The following is a 16104-nucleotide window of genomic DNA, read 5'->3' on the forward strand; positions in this document are numbered from 1 at the left end:
ATATTTAAAATTTTTATTTTTAAGAGCAATTTTTAAAGCACCCCAGGAAATGACAGRGACTGTAAGTTGGTATGATTAATCTCCACAAGCCTCTGAGTATGGGAGTAATTTCTTAACTGACATGTTTCTTAGCTAAGAAAATTTGTCTGAGCAAATAATCTTACCAAATGATACAGGGCCAAATCCGGGTCCAGCTTGTATTCTGTACATAAGACCCCAGCAGTTCTAGGGCACTGTATCTGTGGATCCCACTGAAGCTGAAATCCCATCCAAGAATCTGCATGACTACAACCATCTGGCTAAGAAAGTCCTTGCTGCCTGGGAGGCCATTGTACYTAGTGTCTGGCCTATCAGAATAGTTGACTGCTACCAAGTTCAGCCAGCTGCTGCCCCCAGGAGGTATCAGCCTGAAAGAAACAGAGATACTCCTCATGGAGCATTTACAGTGCATAGCATTTCACTGATTCACCCTTTGAAACACTGCAGAGATCCTGCTCCATTTGTGGCACAATCATACAGTGTGCAGGCTCTGAAACTGCTCTGGTGTCCCTGTTGTAAAAAGCATCAAGGTACAGACAGCAGAAGGCGGGAGGGAGTTTCTGGGRGTGAAAATGGATTAATGGTCTATTTCATTCCCTGCGCCAGAGCCCCTGCCAAACTTGCTATGCCAGAAAGATCTACTTCCCGTTCTTTACTCCTTAAGGATCTTCCGTCTGTGGCACAAACTGCACGGAAGAGTACAAGCTCCACAGAGAGCCGTAAGTAAGCAGTGGTAGTGTTTAAGCAGTCTCCTTCCTGAGTAGCCCCAATGGCCYGTCCACAGTGCGAGCACACATTCTTGCCTCGCTGTCTCTCTTTATCCTCAGAAACAGGTGGTCCAGGACACTTGTGGGTTTTGAGGTAAACAGGGGCTACAGTGCCAGTCACAGACACATGGCAGAGTMAGAATCTGTCACAGTCCATTTGGTGTCAATACCTTCTGATATCTAACAGAAACATTATCCTCTGCTTCCTAAGAATGAGCTCATTTGCTCAAGCTCTTTATATGAAAYACAACTCTAATGCTGTCCGCTTTAGTTATTCTGCAACACAGGAAATTTACAGTCTCAACTGAAATTATAGCAAGTCCCATATTGGCTGTGTATAAGTTATGTAAGAGTTACTATTCTGGGCTGTGCTAAATTTAAGAGAGATGTCTCTCAGGGACTCCTACCMGCAATTTGGGCATTGACATGTTCAGGAGGATCTCCTGCTTTGATTATGTGAATTGTGGGTAAGAAAGCAGAGTTTAGCAGCTTAATTTAATTCCAGTTCAAGTCAAAAGAGAAATTTGTAAAGCCCTAGACAAATTGCCAATGATACTGTCATTTAATCTACTCCTAGAATAAAACGTCATCCAACGCAACACCTAATACTCATAAGGGGCCATATCCTGAGGCTCTTCTATAATAAATTAAGTTCCCCTCCTCGGCCAGCCAGGGAGGTCTGGTGTGTAAGTCATGGGCGGTCTACACGTGGACTTATTGGAGACTTGTAAAAATGAACTTTCTCCACTCCTGAATATGCAGGGCTTGGGTGATGCTCACACAGAAGCTTTGCACTTTACCTCATAAAAGCAGTATTTTACCTTTGTCACATGAATGCCACAAAATATGAATTAGATGCAAAGTGTTTGATGTTTTCACCCTGACAGTTTTTAAACTAAATAAGTGTARTATCTTGAAAACGAATTTAATTAATTAGTACTAAGAAAAAGAAGAAAATAAGAGCTAAACACCAGCAGCTAGGTATCCAAAGGTGTTCGGGCACATAACAGTACAGCGGATACCTGCAGAAGCCTAGAGGTCTGCATTTATGTTCAGAGCACCGTGCACAGAGAAGGCTTCTCCAAAAACTTCTCACCCAAAGATATGCGACAGTTGATTATCAAACGGCCTAATAACACCTTTTATAAAGCTTTAGCGAAAAGGTGGGCAAACTGAGACTCCCTAAGGAAAAGTGATGTGGCAAACAGATAAATTATTGAAACCATGACTATTCCCCTTCTGCTATCTATTCCTACTCCTGACCAATCTTGGTCATATCTAGCTCCGAAGGGTATATAAGCCCTCAAAAGGTGCAACAGTTTTCTCTTCAGGGTTACCTGAGCTGTTCTGTGGTTTTGATTTTTGCTGGTGCTGCCTGGCAGGAGAAAGAAACCAGTTCTGAAACTGGGGTAAATCAACCGCCTTGCCCGGTGTCAGAGCGACGTGGCCGCCTCCTGAAGCCCCACACTTGCGTGACTCCCAGCGCGGAGCCGTGCGGCAGACCGGTGCCGCCGAAGCTCTGGGCCTAACCCCGCCGCCCGGAGAAGGAGACAGCCCGACGACGCTTGGAAATGCTTTTATTTATCTCCATTACAGAGCGGGCGGCGGCCCCAGCAGCCGCCACAAGATGGCGCCGCACGTGACATGGCGGCCGGGCGCGGGCCTGTCTCCGTCGGCGGGAGTGCCCGCACGGCCCGCGGTGTCCTTCAGCATGCTGTTTTTTTACCCAGACGGGCTTTTCTCCGCCTCCCAAAGGCTTCCTGACTGACAGTGCTGCCTAAAAAGCATCCCGGAGCCSTGGCCGTGACAAGCTGGGTTCCTGGGTGCCAAGGGAAGGGCTGCAAACCTCCCACTGGAGAGCTGCCAGGGCAAAAGCCGCCGGTAACCGCAGCGCGGCCCARGGCCCCCGGGCTCGCCGCGATAAGGCACTGGATTTCCCTAGCAGAAAGAGACCTGGAGGGAAGTGGGCTCGGCGGGAGAGCTGGAGAAAGAGCGGGAGCCTTCGGAGGCCTGCTCGACACGCGGCACGGCCACAGCGCCCGCGGCTGCTGCTCGCCCTGCTCCCGGGGTGCCTCTCCATCAACCGCCGTCCACAGAAAGAGGCAAGAAACCAGCAGGTTTTCTGGGAAAGAGGGAAAAAGAAAGCCAGTAAGCCCAACCAAAATCACCGGCAGGCTTCCTCCAGCTGTGCCGTGCCGGAAGCCGTGGCAGTGGCCTCGCGCCCAGGGAAGGGCGAAGCCGTGCTGCCGAGGAGGGGTCGTACCCCTGGGGGCTGCAGGCTCTGTCATCGGAGCGCGCAGGAAAGGAGCAGAAGACCCTTGCTTATGGCCCAGCAATAATACCCGCGACAGGTCTTTTTATCCCTACGTTTTYAAGCGCGCTTAAGAAGCAGGTGAAATTCAGATGAAAGCACTGCGTCTGCGACAAAGTGACATAACAGGTCACTTTGCAGGGCACAAGGCACCGGGCCACTAAACCGCTGGTTCCCTGGGAATGGTAACAGTCCAGAAGGGATGATTAAAATAGAGGTTGCCAGGTCTAGTCAGAGCTTTTCAGGCTAAAGCTTTCCTGGGGTTGAAATCAAAACTTGTCTGAAACCCTCTTTATCAAAAGCAGAGAAACTCCATCCTGCGCTTATATGCTGACAATATTAACAAGACTAAGGTTTTATTTTTCATTACCACTAGAATCAGTAGATAAGAATAACTGTGACACATGTCAATCTGAAGAACAGATAAGCAACATAAAGCAAGAGAAAAAAGAGCTGGAGTAGAATAACTGTATGGAAAAATCCCATCTTTTAGCTTTTTAACAATACTGAAGCTGTGCTGAGAGGCTTCAGGCCTGTATTCTAAGAGTAGCTTCAAACTGGAGATGTATATGTGAGAAAACTCTAAAAAATACAAAAATCTCTGCACTACTGCAGCCCCTCTCACTAGATCTCAGCAAGTAATTGCTACTGTCATTTCCTACATCATGTAATCTGCCTGGTGTCACCAAGGGGTCAGTGCTGAAACTGGGATTTAAATTTAGAGCTTTTAACTCTCAGCCAGCCCCAGCTTTGGTCCCTGTGTAACAATGGTATGATAGAAAATTATCTCCACAGGGCTGATTGCACCTTTCAAAATTTCCAGTGTGGGTTCCCCTTTGTGCTGAAGTGGTGTTCAGCTGCCCAGAGAGCATCATCACTTTGCTTCTTCCCAGAACCCTCCTGGGACCTGCGTAATCCAAAATCTATTGAAAAAAAAAAAAAAAAAAAAAACAGGCACACTGCGTCCTCCTGGAAAAGCTCCAGAAAAGTAAATACCATTCCAAGCTGTTCTGCCCTTCTGGGAATTTCCTAGGCTCTGGAACTCCTGTGAAAAAGGCAGAGGCTCTGACACCTCCAAGGAAACCATCCAGAGTGATGACCGCTGGGCAGGGGCAGAGACACCTCTGCGTTGCTGCAGTGTCCCCCCACAAACTCATGGAAGACTCCTGAGTTTGCAGTAGCCCCATCATCTCTCTCGTAATCCTGTGAACAGATCATGAAGGCCTTTCTTCCCTTGACAGCCCCCTCCGGCAGATTTTGCATTGGGAAGGAATGAGCTAAGCCCATGTGATTTGGGAGTCAATATTTTTACCCTGACAATCAGCAACTGTAGAGTGCTTCCCAAGTGAAAACAGAGTTTTGCTTAACCACTGCTATTGAGAAGTTGTTTAGTGACCTTTCCTTACAAAGTGTATCTGTGTTGTCCAAATTCAGGCTTCTCCTTTAAGTAACTTACAAACTAGCCTTGTGTAAATGCCTTCTGCTTATTTAAGTGCCAGCTCTGCGCTCATCACTGGGGGAGGAGGGGAGAAAGCCGAAATATGAGGTCATGTTCTAGTCACATGACTGCTGCAGCATCTGTCAACTGTGATACAATTACTAAGCCATAACTGTGCATTTATGACATTCAAACTGCTCAGCAAAGCCTCCCCTCCTTTGGTGTGTTAGCTGTTTCTGTACTTAGGGATCATCTTAAAAGTTGTCTAAGCAAACTAGTACTATGAATCATAACACATATGTTTTGGCAGTCATTTATTGTACTGAATATTGCAGCATACCATGAAAATCACATTCTGAGACTTCAGTTAATTAAATCTTTTCCCTGTAAAAAGCTCCAAGGCAGTCTCCTGGGTGGGATTTTTTGGAATGTGAAATTTAACCTTTACATTTCAGCAGAACTCTGAGCCTGCTGGTCTTAGCAGAAGTGAACATAGTCTTCTTCCTGGAGAAGCTGGGGTTTGAGACTTGTATTACAAGCTATTTGAATGCATGATTCTCACCTCGGCTGCAACATGGCTGCACAGAATGTGCAATCACTGGAAAAAAAAGAACTTGCAGTATTTTTTATTCAATGACTATCTTATGACTGTAAAAGAATAGTCAAAGTTATGTATAAAAGAATCTGTTGCAGTTATGTCAGCAAGGGCAGCAGTATACCAATGTTTTCTATTGTTCTGTAGCCTGCTCTGCACCAGACTCCAAATAACTCCAAGCACAAATGATGGACAGATTTGCATTCTTTATGAGTTTCCATTTGACACTCACATATATATAGAAAGTAAAAGAGTTTTATTTTTTTCTTTGTGAACCATGGCAGAGAAAATGAGTGCTGGATGTTTAGCAGGTAAAGCCTGAATTATTAGAATCATAAATGTATTTTATTGCTCAGGGTCCAGTAATATCCTTAGATGCAAGTGGTAAATTCACCAGAACTGTACAAATCCTTATAGATGAGCACCTGTATTGCACCATGCAAAATCTATTAGCCAAATGCAGAATGTTAGACAAAATGCAAGAACATTCATTCTATACTAAAGTCCAGCTAGCTTGATATCATATCACCAACAGGGGCCAAGAGTGGGTACTTACAGAGTTTCTCTCTGTAAAGCGATTCTTGCCCTGGAACATCATGGGAGCTTTTGGCAAATAACATTTAGCATTTTCCTGGACAGAGTTTGCGTTTGGATCATCATATTTGATAGCCAAGGATGGAACCACCATCCACAAATCTTTCCACCCTTTTAAAAAGCCCATTAATCAATTTTTGCTGCAACAACAACTCGTTGCTACAAGTTCCACAATGGCAGTATGCATCATGTGAAAGCAATTCTTTTCTGCCTGTTTTAAACCTACTGCCTGATAATTTTCTTACATCTCAGTTCACATTTATCTCACATATTGGGCACAATAAAACTGTTACTAAAATCTGATGAGTTTTAAACTGGTGGAGATACCTGACTCCCCACTCACAGGAAGTGGTGTATGTTCCGACCTATTTTTGGACTCTGCCCTTAGCTTTCCTAGCTTTCTCCTGTTCCCCTTTTCCACTATCACACACGCTTCAACTACTAAAAAAGTCCTACAAGATTGCCTGCTTTGGCTGGTGGATCAGTGCCACCTTGTCAGCAAACTCTTTAGCTCTTCTCTGCTTCATTCACTGAGGGAGGGAACAGCTAAGAACTGGAAGGAGGGGGGTTAAGTATAGCAGAGTGTCCAGCTGAGGAAAGCTGTACATATTTCCATGCTGCAGAGAGGTATATTGGATTCAAATGGGTTCTACTTCAAACCTGCTTAATCTCTGAAAATTCTCAGCAGTTGCTGATGCTGTAAGCTCAATACCTATGTGAAGTAGAAATAGATAATGAAAGTGCAATCAAGTATACTGAACAGTGGTAGGCTATAAAAGAAAGGGTATAAAGAAGGATGTTTTTTAACCTTGGGCTCCACTGGATCCTAATCAAATTAAGAGGCAGAGAAGTTAGTTCTGCATATACAAATTTGGGATCTCTACAAATGAGAGAGAGCAAACAACTACGTTTAGAGGAAGAAGGGGATCTAAAGGATAATCTCGGGACTTTCAGTATCCTTCTGTATTCTTTTCTTAATTTTATTTATAAAAAGTTCTCACGGGTTTTTAAAATGCACTGCATTCAGCTCATGCCTTTTAACATTCTGCAGCACATCATCAAATACACACCTTTCTTCAACAAGCTGTCCTCTTGTCTTTCTACATTTCTCCAAAGGCTATGGAAAAAAACAAGCCCTGCAGCAAGTATCCTCTATCCTGGAGTACCACCTTACTCCTGTTCCTTCTCTTGGTGAAACATCTTTAGCTGAGTCTTCCAAAAGCAAGAAGACTGTGCAAATCCTCAGTGTGCCTCAGCACAGTTGGGTCCAATGCCTCTAAGCAGCATTGAAATAAAATGGCATAAATAAGTTAGTGGATACTGATGGATAAATTAAACACTTCCCAGTGATTTAAGATACTTTCTTTTCACCTTAGTTTTTTAAGTTTGTTTAAAATAATAAGGGAGGAGAAGTAAGGCATATATTCTACAACAACTGATTGACATCTGCCTCACCTTGAATCAGTCCAGATACGTGCAAAGTTTCATTTATATGTATACCTAGGAAGTCAGAACTCAGTGTACTATTTAAGCTGGTGGAAAATGTTATATATGACTTCTTATTGTTTTCCAGTGCTCTTAGCATTTGTCAGTTTTATATCAAATTAGCTCAGAAATAACTGATACCCTGTTTGTGCTAGTAACGAAGTCTAGTAACTGCAGGAATGTTTAGATATGGTGCTGCTAGCAKATACCTGGTAATGCTTTTTTGGTCTCTATAGAAAGGAATTTTGCCTTTCAGCTAAACCAATGTATCTGTAGCTTTAGGGCAAGTTTGAACTGTCACTGAAATCAGGGAGAGGAAAGTTGATTTGATGGGAAGAAGGACCAGCATCTTTGCTGGCAATGTTTGGGCTCTCTGTGACACTGGTACTGGAGATGTGGGAGGTGAGCTGTACTGTGTACCCCTGAGACCAGTCACACGCCCCCAAAGGAGAGAAGAAATATGGTAAAGGAGGAATGGAGTATCTCTAAGGCTAGAGATAGTATCTATAGAGATACTATCTCTAGCTGTTAATGGGAAAGGGTGAACCAAAGAAGAAGAAAAAAAAAAAAAACAGCAATTACCTCTCAGTATTCTGGCTCCCTTCTGCTCCTGTGGGCATGTTGGAGAGAAACTAAAGATGCTCAGCTCTCAGCTCCTTCCTATATTCTCTAGCTCTAATGAAGGCTCTAATGAAGGTGCCTTACCCAGGTGGTAGTAAGCTGAGTGTTAGGGAGGGTTATAGATCACAAATACATTAATTCACTAAAATGCGATGACTGGAGGATGTGTTGGCCAGAAATGGTTCAGGATGGAAATTGCAGGCACTGGGAGATTTGTGACCCCTGAATAATTTCTATGGGGCCTGTAAAAAATGGCAGGGGCAGCTCTAATTGATTAAGATAATATTTAAGGAAGAGGTTTCTATGAATGCTGGCAGGATGAACAGGCCCTGAATACAATTTGCTGGCAAACACCTTAGGACTAATACAGCTCTGGTACAAGTATCAATAATGGCAAGAAGGAGAACATCCTTCATATGTTTGACATAGTCAAATTTGAATCAGCTAAATCTTCATCCAGTGCTGTGGATGTAGTGTTTTAATTAGAATTTGTGGTATGAATGTGGTATTTGTAGTCCTCAGTGGGTAGAAAGTATATCGCATCCCTTGGCAGAAAATGGAATTGCATGTCTGCAAAAAACAAGGAGGGTCTCATATTCACTGCTATGTATCCTATTTATGGCACATACAATGTAGCATGCAGACTCAAGTCACCTCCACATTATCTAATTAATTAAGAAATGGAGTCAGGCCCTCCTTCTTCTCACTTTGGGCTGTAAATGTGCAATTCAGGCTGCAGGCTGCAAGTTCTGTTTGCACTATCTATAATAGTTTACTGTGTATCCTGCTGTCCACTGGTCTTCTCTTGGTTGCTTCTGGCTTTTTGTTGCATTCTGCATCCCTGTGAAGCATCTGGATTTATTCAGATTGAAATCTCCTTGAAGAAGGCAATGTCTTACTATAGACCATAGTACAACAGAGCCTCCAACTGTGGCAAGTTCTCGAGCAACTGTTGTGTTACTATGAATGCATTTGTTTGTATATGTCTTCTTTTGCATTTGATAAATAATCTGTGCAATGAAAGAGATTTCCAAATGCAAGAAATTCTGAGAGCTTCCTTAACAGAAAAAGCATTTGATTCTTGAAAGATCATAGTAACAAGTTGGCACTGCATCTGAGCCTTTTATAACAGTTTAATTCACACCCTGTCTCCAAATGTAAATTAATCCAGATTGGGAAGTGTTGGAAATCTGAAGCAATGTATGTGATTTGGTACTAGGCTAGGGTGGGGAAGGAAAAACAAAAGGAAACATCCTGCTCAAACTCTTGCGTGAGATTAAGCCATTTCTTTCCAAGCCTTCTAGTCTAGTGACTAGCAGTGTTGCTAACCCCAACCATTCAGTAACATTCTGTAAGACTCCAAAATTCCATCATCATACTTGCTGAAGAATCTCAATTCCTTTTATTTGTGTTTTCTAGTGTTTGAAACTTTAGGGTTCACATTTCTCTCTTTTCCTCATTATCAGAAGGGCAAAAATTATAATGAAACCAAAGTAAGTGGGACTCTCATGAGATTAAACCACAGAGCAAGAGTTTTTAGGAAAAATAAACCTCATTAGGTTCTTAATAAAAGCAATATGGTAGAAAAATCTGGTTCTTGCTAAAAGGAGCTTGCAATATGTGTATAGAAGAAAACACACACATACAGAGTCAGGTTTAGAAATGCTTTGTTCAATTTTTGCTAATATTCTCTAATGTCCTTGCAATTTTTTGAGAAAAAAAATCCCCTGTAATGATGGCTCTTAAAAAAAATGGCAACTTCCCATTAAAATGTTCTTAGGCGTACCCTAGTAGAGCCAAAGGCTGGCATCCCACAGTTAGTCATACAGGTGGCAGGGCACTTACATAAAAGCTGTGATTAGCATAAGCACTGCTCCTCTGGTTCTGCTGTTGCTTTTTGCACTTAACTCTTTTCCTTTCTCTTTAGAAAGTATGGCTGGATCAGGCTCCTAGCCTGGGAGTCAGCTGGGAATCTGTACATACTTGTATAGCTGATGCAATTGAGCTTGAAGGCATTTTGTTCCTATAGACTACCATGTAAGAAAGTGTAGTAAACAGTACTGATTCACTGTGGCTTCAAAAGAAGTAAATTAATAATGATAACTAAACTCTGCAGTCCTTGTAGTAATATAATACCATTACATGTAAACACACAAAACTGACTTCCGCAGATGTCATCATTTTAGAGTACTCTGGAAGGTCATTCAGAATTGCATATGTTGCCATCTTAAGGGGAAGATGCCTGTGCCTGTTTTACTTTTCTTTGGTGTCATTGCTGAATGGACTGCATTTCTGCAAATACTTGTGTTCCTAAATTCCTGTCTAGTTCTGTGGGTTTCGTTTGGTCAAGAAGATACTAAAGATCCACATAAAGGAAGTAGCAACTTCTTTATCTTTTCCAACCCAAGGAAGACACATATAGTGCAGTTCCTCTGTCTGGAAACATTATGCAGAATTTTCTACAGGCTTTTATAACTGCATGAAACAGGATGACCAGCAAGGGAACTAGAATTAGAACCAACAGACAAATCCAAAACAACTAATCAGTCTTGAAATTCAGGAGATTCATAACCATTACTCCTAGCAATTTTGCAATCATTCTAGAGAATGTATGGTCATATTTATTTTTGGGAGAGGAAGGGGGCACTAGCTGGAACATGTGAGAACACTTCCACTTTCAATTTTAGAATTTGTGAATTCAAAAACAAGTCCATTTTGACTCAGGAAAAAAACAGCTCTCTAAAAAAAATATTTTGCTTGGTTCCAATCACACTTAATCACTGGTTGCTGCAGAAATTTTCCTCAGGGGGAGTATGGGAATTGTCTATGCCTGAAGTCCTTTTGTCCCTCTCTTACATTGCTCAACAGCCCAAAGGCTATGTAAAATTTACTTCTAAAGTGAGATCTGCTGTGTTTGGATTCCTCCATAGACCAAATACAGACATCACAAAGCTGATGCAACTGTGCTGACTCATGCCACCTCTGATTTTTTTCCAAGATCTATTACCATAAGGTAAGGTCTACCTCAGTTTTATCTCCTTGAGCTTCTGAGCTTCTGTTATTACCCAATGCTGACTATCACCTTCTTATGATGGTTTCAGGAGTGTAAGAAGCAGAGAATTTGGTAGCAGTGCACCTTTGCATATTCATATGCAAATGAAACAACTGAATTCATGAATTTATGAACTGCTGGGGTATTTCAGCATTCATAACTTGGCACGATACCAGTTTTCCAATGGAAACTATTTTTTCCTATTATTGTTTAAAAATTTTGTTTTAAATGCTTGCACTGATCTTTAAAAACTTTTCTTTTCCTACATCACCACAGCATTTTCCAGGCATGCTTGGAGCAAGTTTATTAGGTTATGAAAGTGCAAGGTTAAGAGGGTTACAGCCATTATTAAGAGATCAGTTGTGGTTTAGAGTTTACCTCTCTAGAAGGGTAAGAGGTGTGCATCCACACAGGTACCACTGATCCTTCACCTCTATTATCTCATCAGCATTTCTGAGATGCCACAGTATTTCCATCCTATTTTGGAGATGAAGGACTAAAAAAGTAAGTGATGAGTTCATACCTTGGTTTTGACAGACCTTGAACTAAAGGGTTAGATTATCTGTAGTGCTAGGTCAAACCTTAAGCTTCACTCTTCTTTTATACACATACTGCTGGGATCATAGTTTTTAAAAAAATGGTCATGTACCACTCAAAGAGCTCAGTTAAGTACTTCTGAAAACCCAGCTGTAAAATGTGACAGTGAGATCTCCTGAGTATTTTCAGAGAATTATGCTTTTTCTAAGGACATAAATAAAAGCTGGGCTCTGTTGTAAACTGCTGCTGGATTTGAGGCTTCAGAGAGTTATACATGCGTTTTCAAAAGCTAGTTACTGTCTCTCTATGTATCTGCTAAAGATTTCTGCTTAATGTTTTCTGACTGTCATTTAAAACAGAACCTGTAAGAGTACTAAAGATAATAGCAAAATGGTGGTGAATCTCACCTCATTTAAAAGAATCAGTCAGCAGGAAAATGTGAAAAACCAAACCACTCCCTGTGCCAAAAAACAACCCATTATCCCCTCATGCATCTATTTCTTACTAGAAACCTCAGGACTCAGTAGCTCAAGTTTTCTCTCATCCTGAACCATGGACCAACACATTGCAACGATGCTCTCTCAGCATAGTATCCAGGATGCCTCTTTTCACTATTGAGTTTTATATATTGGGTCAGTCCTGGGAACATTTTAGCCTCTGGCACTTAGATAAAGTGAAGTAGGGAAAATATTCTGTGAGCTTAATAACATACATGTGACCAAATAGTGTTCTGTGGTGCATAGCAGCATGGGAAAAATTCAGTTATTATGGAACTGTTTCTAAGAAATCAGGTTAGTGTACACATGTAAAGGGAGTGTCACTGTTAAATGCAGTATACTTCCAAAGAGAAAGCATGTCTGTGCTATAGTAGTTATACACTATGTTCCCCGAAAGACACTCACCACAGAGATGAATTGTTTGCATGACAGATACGCTGAGACATTTGTATAGAGGCTGGAGTTAATATTGCCTTGTTACACTCTGTATTTTCTGGTTTCTCTTAGGTTTAAATTTTGCTGAACTTGACTTTATGAGAGCAAGTGAGCTTATAACTGAGCAATCTTAATTATGTGTTGGGAAGTATTTTCGTCAGAGAAATATCTTTAACAGAGACATATTGTTTGTAGGTCTTAGAGGTTCTTTAGGTGGTTGTAATTACTATCGCAACAGCGACACACTGAAATGAATTAAAGGGAACATACTGATTCTGAGGCATTATTCTGCCCATTGCATGCACACTGTTATATTGGAAAAGGCATTATCACCATTCATTGAAATATCTGGAAGGTGAAATTATTGACCGTGTGATGACAAAAAACACATAAAAAAATGATGGGTCTCTCCTCTTCTCCCTCTATTTCCTGTTAGGAAATACAGAGCCCTGCTTGTGAAAATTTCCAGCTCACTCTTCTCTTCAAGCCCTATTAAGCCACTAGCATTTTAAAAGCTGTTAGCACTTAAAGAGTTTTTCTTTGCTGTTTAATACTCTCTGGTGCTGCTGGCATGTTTCACAGCAAGCTGCTTACAGTCCCATGGATATGTTAGATTCCCCAAATCTGTATCTGTATCTTCAGGTTTGGTTTTGAATTCCCTTCAGTGTCCTCCATGTGCAAAATTACATAACAAGGAATGGAAGTGGACTACCAAAGACTGATCCTTTACCTGCTAGTGCAGTGGCTTCAGATGCTGGAGCACAACCAAGAGAGTGGATTGCAGGGTTCGTAGACTTTCCATCCCACTTTTCTCTGCCACCTACACCCATTTCCCAGTATCCCATCCATCACCATTCTTTACCTCTACATGACCCTACACTTTACAAGTGGTTTCACTAGGAAACTGTTGACAGGATGGGTTAAAATACTCTTAAATTTTCCTGTGTGAAGCATTCCCAAATTAAAAAAGATGTTTGCTTCAGCATTTGGCCTTAAAATTGAATCTTAATAGTGTGCAAAAGATTAACTAGTTTTGGGACGTGGTTTAATTTATCAAGCAGATCAAGCATTAGCTTCAAAGATTAGGTCCAGATTTCATCAAAGTTGACATCAGATCCAGACTTACCAAAGGCTGGGAATACACAGAGGTGAACTTTAAAATAGAGACTCATTTGTAATAAAGGGAATTAAAAAAGGTATTTTTCATATATATTAACATATGTACATATGTGTAGGGCTGGAGGATTTGTTGGTTGATTAGTTTTTTGAGGGGAGAATATTATTTTACCAGAATTAATAAACACTGGTAAGAACCAAGGGAATTAATTCACATTGGAATTAGTATGTAAACTAAAAATGAGATTAATGGCACTTAAGCCTTGCAATCACAATGATTACATCTATCCTAGTAAATTAAACAAGGCCAGGGAGTATTGCTGGGTGCTGGAACTTCGTTGTCAGCACTGTTACATCCCTGGAAYAGTTACTCAGGTAGTTCTGGCTGGAGCAACCAGGACTCTCTTGGATTCCCTGGTACCACTCAGAAGTCAGCCTGGGCAAGGCAGTATTTCCAACACAGTATRAGACATCAGTGTCATGGACATGACCAGATCATGACTGCTGGTCTCACAGCCAGAGAACAGRCACAATTTAATTTATTTGAAGAGTTATAGCTGGTGGCCTTTCTGGCTCCTCAAAGATTGGTTTTATTTAGCTAAAATGAGAGATTGCTAAAGCTTTCATTTTACCCTCCAAGAGCCACAAATGGGATAATCACAGGCGTAAGCAACAAACTAAGACAACAGCAACAGTGTCCTCTGGGAGTACAGAGAAGTATAAAGCAGGAAACCTGTTATCACATAGGTTCATTGTACAATGCCCTTAGCTTCCAGTAAGGCTAGCAGAACTGGAGGATGTTTTGTAACGTACAGGAGATGCTGTATTTTAACTTTCCAGAATTAGATGTTTCAGAGTATTAGCTTCATTCAAAAATATATGCTAACAGGAAGGCCACATATCCCTATAAAAATCCTGYTCCATTCTCATAAGAAGAATGCCTTTCTGGTCTTTGGTATGGAGCCGAGGTCCAAGATCTCAGTTCATTCTCCCTTTTGGTACACATGCTGGACTGTACAGTCTGGAGCACCGGAATGAGTAGGAGGTGTATATTCCTGAATGTGACTGCAATCGTGAAAGGAATGTTTGGATACTATAGCAGTGTGTAAAACCATATAGGTAGCATAAAGAGATATGTTAAGTGCGTAGAGAAGGTGCTTGTTTAATGCTCTCTTCCATGCCTAGGAATGGTGGTAACTGCATAAAACATCCCACTGAGAAGCAGATTTTATTCCCTACAAAATGTCTAGTGAACTGCATGTAATTAAGTCACCAAGTGTCAGCCTGAGAGAGAGAATTGCTTTCTTTTAACACTTAACCCAATACTAAATARCTGAACAGTGATTTATTCTGTTCAGGCTCTGAGTAGGGAGTAGCACCAAAAGACCTCAGTCCTGAATCACAGGAGCCAGCCACGCAGGGCAGTGAAAACCATGCTAACAAGTTGCTGAACACTCTTATAATATGAAGGGGTGATTACCTGGCAATGAGATTGGGTAGATCACTTTGCTCTTCTGCCCACAGGATGTACTGAGAGTGGCTAGGCCACGCTCCATCATTGCTAGGCCACACTCCATCATCTTTGAAAGGTCATGGAGAACAGGAGAGGTGCCTGAGGACTGGAAGAAAGCCAGTGTCACTCCAGTCTTCAAAAAGGGCAAGAAGGAGGACCCAGGCAACTATAGGCTGGTCAGCCTCACCTCCATCCCTGGAAAGGTGATGGGACAGCTCATCCTGAATGTCATCTCTAAGCCTGTGGAGGAAAAGATGATGATCAGGAGTAGTCAGCATGGCTTCACCAAGCGAAAATCATGCTTAACCAATCTGATAATCTTCCATGATGGAATAACTGGCTGGGTAAATGAGGGGAGAGCAAGTTGTCTAGCTTGACTTCAGCAAGGTTTTCAGTGCTGTCTCCCCTAACATCCTCATAGGTAAGCTCAGGAAGTACAGGCTAGATGAGTTGATGGTGAGGTTGACTATGTTGACCATGAGCCAGCAATGAGCTCCTGTGGCCAAGAAGGCCAATGGTCTCCTGCGGTGCATTAGGAAGGGTGTTGCCAGCAGGTTGAGGGAAGTGATGCTGCCCCTCTACTCAGCCCTGGGGAGGCCTCATCTCAAGTACTGTGTCCAGTTCAGGGCTCCCCAGTACAAGAGAGACATAGAGCTACTGGAGAGAGTCCAGCGTAGGGCTATGAAAACGATCAGAGGGCTGGAGCACCTGCCCTGTGAGGAACGGCTGCGAGAGCTGGGCCTGTTCAGCCTGGGGAAGAGAAGACTGAGGRGGGATCTTATCAATGTGTATAAGTATCTGTAGGGAGGGTGCCAAGGGGATGGGGCTGGACTCCTTTCAGTTGTCCCATGCGACAGGACAAGAGGCAACAGGCACAAACTGAAACACAGGAAGTTCTACCTGAATATGAGGAAAAACTTCTTTGCTGTGAGAGTGACGGAGCACTGGAACAGGTTGCCAAAAGAGGTTGTGGAGTCTTCAAAACCCACCTGGATGCGATCCTGTGCAATGTGCTTTAGGTGACCCTGTTTGAGCAAGGGGGGTGGACTAGACGATCTCCRGAGGTCCCTTCCAACCTGAACCATYCTGTGGTTCTGTGAAAAG

At 42.3% G+C, this 16104-nt stretch overlaps 1 long non-coding RNA gene across 1 annotated transcript; it reads right to left on the bottom strand.

The window, feature by feature from the left end:
- Nucleotides 1–2793: 2793 nt before the first annotated feature.
- On the bottom strand, nucleotides 2794–16104 carry LOC146589691 (uncharacterized). Its single transcript, XR_014897117.1, has 4 exons — nucleotides 15990–16104; nucleotides 15188–15240; nucleotides 14968–15106; nucleotides 2794–2928 (listed from the first exon to the last, which is right to left on the bottom strand). It is a non-coding gene; the product is annotated as an uncharacterized LOC146589691 (long non-coding RNA).

The sequence above is a fragment of the Rhea americana genome, unplaced genomic scaffold (assembly GCF_003343005.1).
Source record: "Rhea americana isolate MKP2758 unplaced genomic scaffold, rheAme1 scaffold_44, whole genome shotgun sequence".
Lineage (NCBI taxonomy): Eukaryota > Metazoa > Chordata > Aves > Rheiformes > Rheidae > Rhea > Rhea americana.